This window comes from Antechinus flavipes, chromosome 2, assembly GCF_016432865.1.
Source record: "Antechinus flavipes isolate AdamAnt ecotype Samford, QLD, Australia chromosome 2, AdamAnt_v2, whole genome shotgun sequence".
Taxonomy (NCBI): domain Eukaryota; kingdom Metazoa; phylum Chordata; class Mammalia; order Dasyuromorphia; family Dasyuridae; genus Antechinus; species Antechinus flavipes.
This window is the reverse complement of record NC_067399.1, coordinates 176,782,483-176,797,672: the sequence shown is the minus strand read 5'-3', so window position 1 is coordinate 176,797,672 and position 15,190 is coordinate 176,782,483.

The window sequence follows — 15,190 nt, the reverse complement described above, 5'->3', positions numbered from 1 at the left end:
TGAAGAGATCGTATTAAATGTTCTTTAAGGTTCCTTTCAGTCCCAGATCCTATGGTTCTGGGAAATCATCTAGGCTTTTGGATGGGGTGTTACAGGCTAATATCTCAATCTGAAATATTGAGCTGAAGTTGAAGCCTCAGTTAGAAGCAGAAATGCATTGTTGACATGGAATCTTGGGGTAGCGGGGGGGGGGGGGGGGGGGGAGGGGAGGGAGGAGGGGAAGGATATATTATAAGGAGGAGCTCACAATCAAAGATGTTGAGTCCCATTAGAATCTTGGACTGGAAAGAAATTCCAAGGAATTTAGAAAAGCACTCATTATGTCTGAGAACTCTTTGGGTCTAGCAGAACAACCTGATACTGGTATTGCACATGTAGCTGAGTTACTAACTTTCTGGCCACCTATATTAAGAACCTTCTATTTGATACCCATATGTGTCAATAGGGAGTGATATGTGAAAAAAAAAGGATATGGGGCTGGCCTTGGAGTCTGGAAGGACTAGATTTAAGCCCTTTTTCTTAGATATCCTAATTATGAAACCATGGGCAAATTACTTGATTTCTTAACACCCCCATCATTCTCTAAAACTATTACAGGAATAGGAATTAATGGAAGGAATTTCTGCCCATGGATTTCTCTGTGCCAGTGAAATAACAAGTGCCAATCAACTTGTGCTTATTTAGTGGACCAATGCTGGTGACCAAGGATGTTGAAGTGGAACAGGGCCATCAATCTGTCCTCTTTTGAAAGACATGTTGGGCATTTCTGGGTCACAAAGGAAAACAAAAGGAAATCCCAATTATCTGCTCTTTTAGAAATCACTCAGATAGTTAAACAATTAATACTATTTGAAAGTAAATAGATTTTCTCTTGAGATAATGAGCCCTCTGCTATTGGAGTCTTTTAAGAAGAGACTAGAGAATATTTGTTAGAGTTGTTCTGACATCCATCTTTTTACTTTCACCACTTTAATGTGGGGTCTCTTTTTTTACTATCTTCCTAGACTACCTCTGTAACTTTCTAATAGATTCTTTCATCTCCTGTGTCATCTGTCTTTACTTTCAGCTCACTGTCTAGTCTTCTGTATGTCCCCAACAGCTACCTTGTCCCATAGGGGATCTCTCATCCCCTCCCTCCTACTTTTTCCTTTATGTTTTGACATTCCCTATTAGAAAGTAAGCGACAACTAAGTAGCACCGTGAACTGGACCTGGAGTCAGGAAGATTCATCTTCCTGAGTTCAACTATGGTCTCAGACACTTACTAACTGTATATAACCCTGGGCAAATTACTTAATCCTGTTAACTTCAACTTCCTCTTCTGTAAAATGAACTGAGGAACAAAATGGCAAACCATTCCAATATCTTTGCCTAGAAAACCACAAATGGGGTAAGGAAGAATCAGACATGACTGAAAAACAACTGAACAATAACAAAATTAGAAGATAAACTATTTGGAAGAATCAACTTTTTTTTTTTTTGGTGTCTTTAGCATGTAACACAGTGCCTGGCATCACATAGTGTGTAATAAATAAGATACCTATATTATCTATCGATCTATCTATCTATCTATTTCTCTTTAATTCAATGGGCAGAATGTGGGTGTGTATGTATTTTTTTAATAAAATAATTATCTGTCAAACTCATGTTATATCTCTGTGTAAAAATGTTTAATAGTTCCCTTTTGCTAATGACCGCAGTTCAAACTCCCTTGCTTGGTGGTCTTTCTGCAACTACTACCTACTTACCCTAATTCTAATCTTCTTAATGTAGCTTATATAGCCTCAGTGTTCTTTACTGTTATGTTGTACTACTGACTTAGACTAATCTTGCAGATCACTAAAATGATATCTTTTTCAGACAAACTCCTTTCTGTTTACTCATGCTTTCATGGTGTATTCATGGAAATAGGTCTTTTTGTGAACCAGATAAAAAACATTTATCTTTATAAAACTTTATCTTATTAGATACAACCCAATGTTCTCACCTAGCAAGATCTTCTTGAATCCTGACTCTAATAACCAACATGTTAACTTTTCCTCCAAGTTTTCTGTTATCTGCAAACTTGATGAGCATTCCATCTATATGTTTCTGCAAGTCATTGATAAAAATACTAAATAACATAGAATAAAGAATAGATGTCTGGGACACTTCAATGGAAACTTTCCAAGTTTAAAACAAGTCATTAGTGATCCAGCCTATAACTATTCTATACAGGGTACATTAAAATCTCTCTAAGAATCTTTGTACTACAAATAATTCTGTTGGAGTTCTATGCAAATTTCTTCTAGGTCCACATACCAAAGGATTTCTGAAATTTCCCCCAATATATTCCTCCCAACCTTAAGTGTAATTCTAATGGGGTGTCACTTGAATTAGGACAAGGCATGTTTGAGAGGAAAGAAATAGAATTAGATAAGCTCCAAACAAATGTAAGGCTCCTCCAAAGGAGATCAAGCATTTTGGGTTGATTACTTGTGATTGATTTATAGGCTAAAAATCAAATCTGATCCTGTGAACTTGCAACCCAAAAAGATCTCACAATAATAAGGCAAACAATTTAGATCTATTTAAAAGCATTAAAAAAAAAAGATGAGTATTAATTAACTAAGCACCACAGTTTTGGGGATACAAAATCCATACTTACTATATCAGCCTAAACATCAATAAAGTGATTCCATAATATAGGAAATATTAGTATTTAAACATTTGTTGTCTCCAAAGAAATTGGTCATATCTCAAATGCTCTTCCTCCTCTGCTCCTACTACAACTTCTGTTGGCTTGTTTTAGATCCCAACTAAAATCCCATATTCTACAGGAAACCATCCTTAACCCCTTTTAATTCCAATGTCTTCTCTTTATTATTGATTTCCTATTTAACCTGTATATAGCTTGTTTTGTGTATTTGTTTGCATGTTCTCTCCCCTCTTGGATTATAAATTCCTTCAGGGCAGGGAGCAATGTTTAACCTCTTTTGCTATCTCCAATGCTTATCCCCATAAATTGGGGTACACTCTCCTTTTTATATATGATTCTCTAGGATGAATGGATTAAAATTTAAAGTGGATGCTACTAAACATTCTACATAGCAACTTCATTTCTAAATACAGTCAAAGACAATTGATGGAATAGGTTTCTTGCTTATAGGACATCACTTCTCCCTTGCTGGGTTGATTCATTGAAAGGCTAGGTCAAGTGGGTCACTCCACAAACTTGCCTACCTGACATCTATTTAGTATCTCTGCCAACTTTTTGAGAACTCACATGGTCCTGTGCCAAAGAAAAGAAGACACAAATTGGAGCATTCCTATTTTACACAAGCTTGCTTAGACTTCCATGCTCTTATAGGTTAGCTTTATGTGTGGCAGGGAGAAAAGAGAAGGACACCCTGTCACTGATAACTCCTTAACAATGATACTGTCCTTTATTTCTCATGGACAGTAGGAAGGAAAACTGAGTTTCTCTGTTGGGTTGCAAGCAAACATAGTTCTAGTTCAGCAGATAATGGAAAAGGTTTTTCTTTGCCATAGAATACTTGTCTATGCTTTAAAGTAGAGAGCCAGGGTTCTCCATTCTTCATCACCATAAATCTTCAGAAGCAAGCTCATAAAATGTCCAAGTTCCCAGGATTGGACCGTCATTAGTCAATACCAATTATTACATGTTATCCATACTTTGTGCCTTTATGTATTGACATCTGATGCCTATTCATTATGAGACTGATTGTTGCCATGTTAAAATTTTTCTCTTGTAAACTTCTAGATATCTCTTGTTAGAGTTCAAATGTTGGAGTTTGTTCTTCTCAGAGCACAGCTGGTTTAGAGGCTTAGAGCCCTTCGGATGTCTCCAAATCCAAAGGTTCTGTCCTTCAGCCTCTGCCTCTGCTTTCTTCTGCCTCCAACCAAGACAGAGATGGAAGGTCTCTCTTATCTCCTTCTGGGGAGCCCAGCCACCAACTTGCCGCAGAGAGAGGGCTTCTGGCGTAGCTCCACTGAAATCCGTCAAAAGTGTTCTCTGCACCAGAGTCGTTCCTCTCGAGTCCAGCGCGACCAGCCAGCCAAGAGGAAAAAATGTATTCTGCCATAGATCCCTCATCGCTGGCTTTTTATCTGCCTCTTCTGAGAGAATGGGATTATGGGTTTTCTCCCATAGTGCTCTCTGGCCCAATGACTTTAAGGGAGGTGTGAACTCCCTTGAAGTTAGAAAGTGTACTTAGTGAAGCTAGCATACTTGTGGACTCCAATGAGTAAAGGTGTGAACACAAGCCTTGTCTTAATTAGTTCTACTTAGTACCTTGTTTCAGGTTCTGGCCAAAACATCTTCTTGTAAGATTAGATCAACTCTAATTACTTAGCAGTTAGTAAGGATTCCAACATCTCCCCCTTTCTTTTGTTTTAAAACATAGGGGGTTTCTGAGGGGGTACACATAAATCCATCAATATGGGCCAGAACTTTGTAACAGATACTTGTTTTTCATGACTCTAAAATGCATCAAAAATCCAATTCAGAAATCTCTCTTGGAAAGCATCACAGGTGTGTAAATACATACATATATATCCATATATCTCTGTATGTGAGAGAGATGGGAGGGGATGGTCCATACTAATTGACTTTGATAAGGCTCAGCTAAATTGACACTGGGCACCGAAAAGGCAAATCTCTTCATATCCTCCTTATCCAGAGGAATGGAATAGAAACAATCCTTGATGTCTATAACCCAAAGAGGCCATTCTCTAGGAAGCTGAGTAGGAGATGGAAGTCCAGGCTGAAGAGTTCCCATAGTTTCCATCTGTTCGTTCACTTTTCTTCTGCCTCTTCTGAGAGAATGGGATTATGGGTTTTCTCCCATAGTGCTCTCTGGCCCAATGACTTTAAGGGAGGTGTGAACTCCCTTGAAGTTAGAAAGTGTACTTAGTGAAGCTAGCATACTTGTGGACTCCAATGAGTAAAGGTGTGAACACAAGCCTTGTCTTAATTAGTTCTACTTAGTACCTTGTTTCAGGTTCTGGCCAAAACATCTTCTTGTAAGATTAGATCAACTCTAATTACTTAGCAGTTAGTAAGGATTCCAACAATCTCTACTGCTACTCTCCCTATAATTTAGATATCCTCTATGCTAGTTTGATGATTATTTTCAAAGAGAGACCTGAATTCTTCTCTTCTTTTCCCTTTCATCTTTAAAATATTTTTGTTATTGCAAGATACCAGACAATGCATTCTTTTAAAAAAAATTTTTTTAAATAACTTTTTATTGACAGAACCCATGCCAGGGTAATTTTTTACAGCATTATCCCTTGCATTCACTTCTGTTCCGATTTTTCTCCTCCCTCCTTCCACCCCCCAGATGGCAAGCAGTCCTTTACATGTTAAATAGGCTACAGTATATCCTAGATACAATATATGTGTGCAAAACTGAACAGTTCTCTTGTTGCACAGGGAAAATTGGATTCAGAAGGTATAAATAACCCGGGAAGAAAAACAAAAATGCAAGCAGTTTATATTCATTTCTCAGTGTTCTTTCTTTGGGTGTAGCTGCTTCTGTCCATGCTTGATCAATTGAAACTGAATTAGCTCTCTTTATTGAAGAGATCCACTTCCATCAGAATACATCCTCAAACAGTATCGTTGTTGAGGTATATAATGATCTCCTGGTTCTGCTCATTTCACTTAGCATTAGTTCATGTAAGTCTCACCAGTCCTCTCTGTATTCATCCTGCTGCAGACAATGCATTCTTACTAGCCTGATTAGGTATACTTCAGCCTTAGCCAGGAGTTTCTAATTTCTATATTTTGAGCTGTAGTCCATCAATCCAAATCCCATTTTTTAGAAATCATCTTCTTAGCTAGTTGATCATTTCACAATTCTGACTTTCTTTTCTGCAATTCTTGTCTTTGATCAAAATCTGTGAAGAATATACCATCGGGGCCCCTTCGGTAGCATTATGTGGGGCGGGAGTGGGGGGTGGGGGTTTAAGTTAGATGTTCTCATAAATTTAATCTTTATTCTTAACATTTCCTCTATTAGTTGTCTAAATCTAGAAATCAATAAAACAATAATCAAACATTTGTAGCATTTTCCAGTCTCTGAGGTTTAAATGCTCATTTTAACAATTGACTTCCAAGAGCTGGTTCAAATCAATTCCAGCACATCACTTGTGTTTAGGTGTTCAACTTTTTGTTCATGACTTTATAACCTTTAACGATGCTTTCTTGAAGTATCATCCATCCACAGAACTGGGCAGGAGTCATTAGGTTTGACATGTCTTGGGAGGTTCTTTGTCATATCTTGGTTACATACCCAGTGAGCACAGCCAGCCTATTTGTCGACATCATGTCAACAAATAGTTCTCTCATTATCCATCAGAATGGATACACCAATGATTGCACATGATCTCTTCATCCCTTGACCATTGCCAAATGATATCTTTCTTAAAAATACCTGCTGATTCATATTCTCATTATGTGACAAAGAAGCTATTTGCTCTTCAGAGAATCTGTGTTAATTCTCTGGAAATAACTTAGCATCTATTTCTTCTTTGGCGCTATTTTAGACTCCCTTATTCCTTGTTCCTCTCAATGACAAACTTCCATTTTTTACCTTAGATTTCCCTAGGACTCCTTCTCTTCCTCCTTTTCCTTCCTCTCCTCCTTCTTCTTCTTCCTTCTCAATGAACAAAAAATCTATTGTTTCTCCCTCTGACTCTTTCTCATTGAAAAAGAAAAAATAAAAACCTAGCAAAAATATATTCTTTATGACAAGCCTATAAAGTAGATACTATGAATATTATTATGCCCATTTTTACAACTGAGACAGGTAAAATGGCTTTCTGTGGCCACATAGCTAGAAACTATAAAATATGAACACTTTTCTCTTTTGACTTCATCTAGTGATCTTTCCATTAGTCATGTGGTCCTTTAATGTACTATGTAATTTTGTATATTTCTGTCCCATATTTTGCCATTTACTTATCCCCACTGTTACCCCCCAAAAATCTCATTTCTATAATACTTTAAAGTTTGAGAAGAACCTTCTTTATTAGAATGTGTGATCCATGAAAGAAGGGATATTTTTGGACACTTTTTGTATCTCTAGTACTTAACATGATATGTTCCACATAGTAATGACTTTTGACTGATAACTCTTTAATTTGGGTCATACAAGATCTACTATCTTCATTTTTAGAAAAAAAAAAAGAAATTGAGGCTCTGAGATAATTCCATGCCTTTTTTCATAGCTAGAAGGATTAGAGGTAAGATTTGAACCCAAGTCTACTGACCATAAATCTAGCATTCTTTCTTCTCAGTTTGGTAAAGAAACAAGCTTTTATTAAGCACCTTCTTCAGTTATAAATATTACCTCATTTGATACTCATAACTATGTGGAATAGATGCAATTATTATCCTTCTTTTATTGTTGAGAAAACTGAGATAGACAAGTCAAATGACTTGCTCAGCATCATAAAACTAGTATATGTCTGAGGTTACACTTGAACTTGGGATGCCAAGCCCAGTACTTTATCCACTATTCCACTGAGTTACCTCGAGACAGTAAACTCCATTAAGATGGCAGAACTATATTTATAGCTACCACAGTCCTTAGGATGGTGTACTGCATATAACAAGCACTCAAATGTTCATTTACTAGATGAATATTTGGATGAATATTGCAAGGAAGATTCATTCATTGTAGTATGGTGGAAAGACCTTCAGTCTAAGAGCCAGGAGTCCTGGACTCTAGTTCTAGATTTCTCATTCTCCAGTTATTTGACTTTTAATAAATCACTCCTCTTGGCCACAATGTGTTTAACTGGAAAATGTGATCTAGATGGTCTTCTAAGGTCTCTAATGATACTTTCTGGCTGTCTGGGCACATGTAGGAACTTCTGGCTAAGATTAGACTTTCTGATTTCAGGACCCAGAGCAGTTGCACATGAGAGCCAGGTAAGAGTGGGGGGAAGGGGCTGGCAGACTCTGGGTATCTGCAGACTTGTTCTATGTGCTTCAATGAATCCATGTAATGAGAATGGTATTGTGGCATTAACATTATGACATTTTATTGAAAGACACTTCTATATCATAATTCCAGAGATATTAGAGTGAGAAGTTGGTTGGCCCTCTCTACTTCTATCTCTATTTCCATTCTGCTTATATTCAAGATGGCTCACTCCTCATTTCTTGACATCTAATAATTTTATCCTTGCAATCAATAGAGTCACAGCTGAATACCTTTTATACTTAACATTTGGTGAAGTGTAAATCTATTGATTGTTTTATTGTAGACTATTTGATTAAATTCAGTCCCAACTTGGTAGTTTTGGCTAAAACTAATAGCCCAGGAATTGTCATCTTTGGATATTGCTTAAAAAGAAGTCTGTAAATTTTTTTTTACAATGCAAACTCTAAGAATTTATTCAATCTAATTTATATACTTGCTTATTGCATAAGGATCAGTAAGAGTCAGGATAGATGCCAGCTTCAATTAGTCAATTTCACGAGGTTGTTTAGTAATAGCAAGATCATGACATTTTTCCTTCTTTCTCCCTCCCTCCCTTCCTCCTTTCCTTCCTTCCTTCCTTTTCCCCTCTCTCCTTTCTTCCCTCCCTTCCTCTCTTCCTTCTTTCTTCCCTCTCTCTTATCCTTTCCTCTCTCCCTTCCTTCCTTTTTCTGTGTCTATTGAGATAATTATATGATTTCTGTTAGTTTGGTTATTGATATAGTCAATTATGTTAATAGTTTTCCTGATACTGAAGCAGCCTTACATTCAGGTATAAATCCTGTTTGGTCATAATATGTTACCCTGCTGATGAGTTGCTCTAATCTCTTTGCTGATATTTTATTTCATATTTTTATCTCAATATTCATTAGGGAAATTGCTTTCTATATTTTTTCTCTGTTTTATTCCTTCTTGGATTTAGTTATCAGCACTATATCTGTCATAAAAGAAATTTGGTAGGACTTCTTTCCCTATTTCCCCCAATAGTTTATTTAATATTGGAATTAATTGTTTTTTAAATGTTTAATAGAATTCACTCACAAATCCATCTGGTCCTGGATAATTTTTTCTTAGGGAGTTTGTTAATAGCTTGTTCAATTTCTTTTTCTAACATGGGACTATTTAAGTAATTTATTTCCTCATTTGTTAATGTGGGCAATCTATATTTTTTAAAGTATTTGTACATTTCACTTAGACTGCCATACTGGCATACAATTGGACAAAATAGCTCTTAATTATTGCTTTATTCCTCTTCATTGATGGTAAGTTCACCCTTTTCATTTTTGATTCTGCTAATTTGGTTTTTTCTTTCCTTTTGTTAATCCAGTTAACCAAAGATTTATCTATTTTGCTGTTTTTTCATAAAACTTAGTCTTAGTTTTATTAGTTCAATAGTTCTCTTGCTTTCAATTTTATCAATCTCTTTTGATTTTCAGAACTTCTCATATGGTATTTAATTGGGGTTTTAAATTTGTTTTTTTCCCAGCTTTTTTAGTTGCATTCAGTTGCATTCTCTGTCTCTATTTTATTCAGATAAGCAGCCAGATATGTAAAATTTCCCCTAAGAACTGCTTTGGCTGCATCCCACATAAGTTTTGGTATATTGCTTATTATTGTCATTCTCTTGAATGAAATTATCTATTGTTTCTATGATTTGTTGTTTCATCCACATTCTTTATGAATTATTTAGGATTAGATTATTTTTATTTTCAATTAATTTTTATTCTGTTTTTCCATGGCCCTTTTTTAAATGTAATTTTTATAGCATCATGATTTGAAAAAATTTCATTTCCTATTTCTGTCTTTCTACATTTGATTGTGAGGTTTTTATGTCCTAATACATGGTCATTTTTTGTGTAGGTGTCAATCATGACATTCTTTCAACAGATTCCATGCAAATGACTTCAGAAATGACATCTGTGAATCCTACTATGAGGTTGGCAGAGGTGATAGCAGTGATAGTGATGGTGGTGGTGGTGGTAGTAATGGTGGTAGAAGTAGTGATGATGATAGGAGTGGTAGTAGTGATGATGGTGGGGAGGTGGTGGAAGTAGCTGTGATGAAGAACTTATTAACCCTGGAATATTTAATACTTAAGCAGCAGATGACTACTGGAAAAAATACAGAACTAGTCAATGCCATTTTGTAAAGGCAAAATGAGATATGGAGAAGTTCAAGTGCATATGAAAAGAGAAGAGGGGGAAATTGGAGACACAATGAACGTATATGGCTATTGTGGCATTAGAGGTCTTGAGGTTCCTTGTTTTATCAGTGGAAGCCTCAAAGTGTATATCTTGTATTTGTGCTTACCTTGGCAGTCTGTAGTGTCACCCAGGGAAGTAAGAGGCATGTGGACTTGATACAAGTTCTGGAGACAAGGACCTTCAGGCTCTAACTATATACTGCATGTCTGAAATTTCTGACTGATGGCTTCTCCTCTCCCTCATCCCCCTAAAACATTGCTTCCTATAGAGGTCTCTGACATTGAAGATTGAACAGCAAAGGGAGATGAGACCTATTTTACATTACGATGGAGCAATTTTTTCTGGATTAAAAAAAAATCCAGGTACTAGTGATAATGTCAGTGGCTCCTTTGATTTTTGGACTGAATATCATAAAAATTTCCTAGAGCTTCTCTTTAGTGCAGGAGTTCCTAATCTTTTTTGTGCCATGGACCCATTTGGCAATCTGATGTCTCTTTTCAAAATAAATGTTTTTTAGATGCATAAAATAAAATACATAGTTTTATAAAGAAATTTAATTATATCTAAATAGTGATCAAAATATTTTTAAAAAACCAAATTCATGGACCATAAGTTAAGGGTACCTATTCTTCTATGACTTCTCCCTGTTTTTGTTTCTGAGTCCGATATTTTATACAAGTGGTTCTGTTTTTTGTTTTGTTTTTGTTTTTGTTTTTTTTTGGGGGGGAGGGCGGTTAAAACATTGGCAACAATTGACATGTGATTCATCTACCCAGCCAAATCAATTTAAGAGTGAGTGAAATTGGGAGAGTTTGGGAACTGGAATAGGAGAATATAAAAAGGAAAGGTATCATAAGATGGGACAGAAATGATTTCACAGGCCACAAGTTTCTTGCACTTGAGATAGCTCAGTGTTTAGAGTGGTAAGCCTAGAGTCAGAAAGACCCTAGTTCAAATCTAGTTGCCAACACTTACTAGCTGTATGACCTTAGGTAAGTCATTCCTAATTTCCTAAAGTCCTGAAGAACTGGAGAAGGAAATGGCAAACCCCTCTAGTATTTTGTCAAGAAAGTTCCAAATGGGATCCTGAAGAGTTGGAGACATAATTGAACAATAATATCAGCAAAATATATTTGTATACTTTAGCATAACTTTTTTTAAACCAGTGGGTATAGCTATTTAGTGCTTTTTGAAAATAGGAATTTAAGTGTTGTTCAGTTGTTTCACATAGTAGATAGTTTAAAAGATAGTTGGAAATATTAATATGCTAACATATTAGTAGTGATACAAAGCACTATATTTTCTCCTATATATCATTGCTAATTAGCCATGGGGAAATATAGGGGTCTTTTTAAATTCTTTCTGATTCCAGGTCCCAAATTCCAGAAGAATCTGTTTAACTTTAGCTCACTGTGAAATAACCAGCACTTTGCAACTCCTATCTTCTTCCTTCTTTCCCTAATGTCCCTTCCCTGTTAAGTCCCAGGATATAGCAACTAACTCTTTTAGCTGGATTTATGGAAACATCAGATGCAGTGGAAAGACTACTCCCTTGAGGGTCAAGAGATTTGCCTGGCCTAGTTCTACTATGAACCAGCTGTGTCATGACCTTGGATAAATCTTATATTCTCTCGGGGCCTCAATGAAGGGAGTGCAAGGTTGGACTAGAAGATATCTAAAGTTCCCTCCCTGTTGCATGTAATATTCTGTGCCTTTATGAGTAGAAGAAGCAGCAGCTTACAGGCCCTATATTTTTCCTTGTTTAGGTTTTACTTGTTTCAAAATAATATAACTCCACAATAGAAGGCATACTAAATTCTGTCCTCAACCCATATAGTAAAAACCCATTGTATCTGCACCAATTCTTCTATTAAGTAACCTGGTATAATGGCCTATGTATTATAGGGAAACTAAATATCTAATGATTTTGTGAGTAATTTTGAAGGATGATTTCTGAAAATATTTAATTTTAAGTATTTGGGGACCCAGAATTTTGGCTAATATTACTGAGATGTTTTTATTTTTAAGGATATTTAAACTGCATATAATCAGTCTTTTTCTCTCCCAGATCAGTTCAAAGGGGGAGGAGCAGAAAGGATGTCATTATTGTGAGCAGTTCCAGCAGGAGCTGTCTTGAAATCTCCCTGGCCCTGTGCTCTGATGAAATCACTCTGTTCTGTGGGTGGAAATATCTCACAGGAGGTCACTCCTCATGGGCTCTCATCCACACCTGCCACTCATGCCTAGCCTTGAGACACCCAGTCCAGTGAACTGAAATGCTATTTCTGCTGCAATTTAAATTTCAAGGATCTCTAATTACTTCATTGTGGGTATATTGCCTTTCCCTTCCCTTCCCAGAGAACCATCCTTTATTACAAAGAATTTTTTTAAATGACTTAAGAAAACTACCAACATATATTAAAAAAAAAAAAAATCTGATGTCATATTTAGTGTTTCCCCATTAAAACACCTCACTAATTCTATATAGACTTCACTCTTGAGTCTTCAAACTTTTCCATCTTCTCATCTGGAGATTTCTCTGCCTTTAAGACCTTCTTATCTGGGAAGTGCACAGACTCATCCACACTCATTTTGTCCCAGTTTCACTGCTGCCTTTCTAGACTCTTCCAACTTTCTCCTTGACTCTTCCACCTCCTTCGCCCCTTGCTCTAGCCTTCCACTTTTCACCTTATTTTGACATATTGTCTTCCTCCATTAGAATTCTTTGAAAAACAAATTGTCCTTTTTTGACTTATATTTGTATTTCCAGCATTTAGCACAGTGTCTGACATATCGAAAGCACTTAGTAATGTTTTTCCTATTATCTGTCTATCTATAGCATGTGAGGTGGGGAGTTTCTTCTCTTATGTCTTCTTAGGGGCTAAACTCTGCCATTGTAATTTTACAATCTTCAGGTTAGAGTTGTTATTTTTTCTATTTATATTGTTGTAGTTATGTATTTTTCTGGTTCTGTTTATTTCTTTTGCTTAAGTTCACATGCCTTCCAATGAATCTTGTACTAATTACAAATTATTATGTACATTTACATAATATGTAAATTAATATGTCTTATGTGCAGCAATATTCCATTCCATTGATGTACTCCAATTTTTAAAACCATTTCCTACTCAGTGGGCATATAGTTTTCACAAGTTCTTTAAACTATTTTAAAGATACATGTTGAGTTCAGAGTCCTATGCTTAGATAAGGATTGAACCAGATGCCCTCTTAAGACTTGTCCTGCTTTGGCATTCTAATTTCTATAAAGTGGAAAGAGAGTCCATACAATGGACAGGGAGAGTTGGAGGGAGTGAAAACAAGGGAGAAACCCTAGGCATTATTTATTATCAAAGGCATTATTGTTCCTAAAGAGTTAACCCACATACCAAGACTGCAATTACCAGGAATAATGGGGTGTGATTGGTGTACTTGGAGGCTGGAACTGATTTTCAAATTTATGCTCAAGGAGCTGTCCTGCTGACTTCCCTTCCTTATTTCTAGGTAACTTGTAACCAGCAAGCTCAATGAAGCAGAAAGAAATCCTTATGGGAGGAGGGGATAAGCAAGCTGTCTTTGAATTATTTCAACAATGTAGCATAGCCAAGCTAAATGGAGCTTATCAAGTGTTACACCTCTCAATGTAGCAATGAGAGGCAGCAGGATATTAATGGGGAACCAGACACTCCAGAGCTGCCAAGAGAGAACAGGACAGATCTGTTCTCTTTGACCAAGACAAGAAAGCTTTAGAGAGAAACAAAAAGAGGCAGGACAAGGTCCATGCTAAATTTGAATAGAAAAGCAGGTGAATAGGGATTCTCCTCTCTTCAAGATGGGTAAATCTGAAGATGCTGAGGAAGGTAGAGTCCTCTGTCAGAAAGCACATTCATGAGAGAGACAAAACTGGAGGTCTAGTTCTGACTCTGCTGCTGTATGTCTTTAGATAAGTCCCTTCACTTTCAGTGAGAAGAGGAATCTATATATATCTTGGCAGAATCAATAGAAACAAAAGATTTTAATGGCTATTATTTGGAACTACATATTAAGAGGTCTTTGAGTAGCAAGGTCCCAGGAAGTAGATAAGGAATAGTGGAAAGCAAACTGGCTTGGAAGTCAGGATTGTTTTATGAACTGGTACAAGTCATCCAACTTCCCTAATCTTCACTTTCTCATCTGAAGAATCATTCTATTATTACCTCACAGGGTTACATAAGAATCAAATTTGAAAATGAATATAAGGGACATTGTTGTCAATGATGATTCTAGAGAAGCTTTTATAATTACTAGGGCCATATTGGCCAGATCAAATGGAAACACCTTTCAGGTTCCTTAAAACACCTGGATCTTTGCCCCCTTCAAACAACAAATCATAGGATCCTGGCTCATAAATTTAAAGCTACAGAGAACCTAGAGGTCCTGGATGCCTACTCACTCATTTTACAGGTGAGGAAACTGAAATCCAGAGTGCTTAAGTGACTGGCCAGGGGTCACTTAGCTGGTAAATTTCTGAGGATGAATTCCAGCCCAGGTTTTTCTCTCTCCAAAATCAGATTTCTATCCATTACAACATACACAGTGCCATGGATTTAGATACGGCTCTCCTTGATTTTATGAACACTTGGGCTCAAGTCTTGTTTCTGACATATTCAAATGTTGTGTCAACTATAACCTTTTAGTACCCCCAGGAAGGCTCTAAAATTACAAGTTAAAAATGAGTTCTTGATCTGTATTGGGGGAGGTAAGTTCTTTGACATCAGTTATGGCTATTTAGGCAATCCAGTTCCAAATCAATTTACTTCCTTTTGTGCAGATCAGTTTAATCTCACTTTCATCTGGGGTTTTCTTGGCAAAAATACTGGAGTTGTTTGCTCTATTTCCTTTTACTAGTTATTATAGTTAATTTCTTTATTTTAAGCTGTCTTATTCTCTTATACTTTTTAATTTCTAAACTCCTTTCTTCCTGTTTGTTTCAAGTTGTTGACCTTTCTTTTTTTTT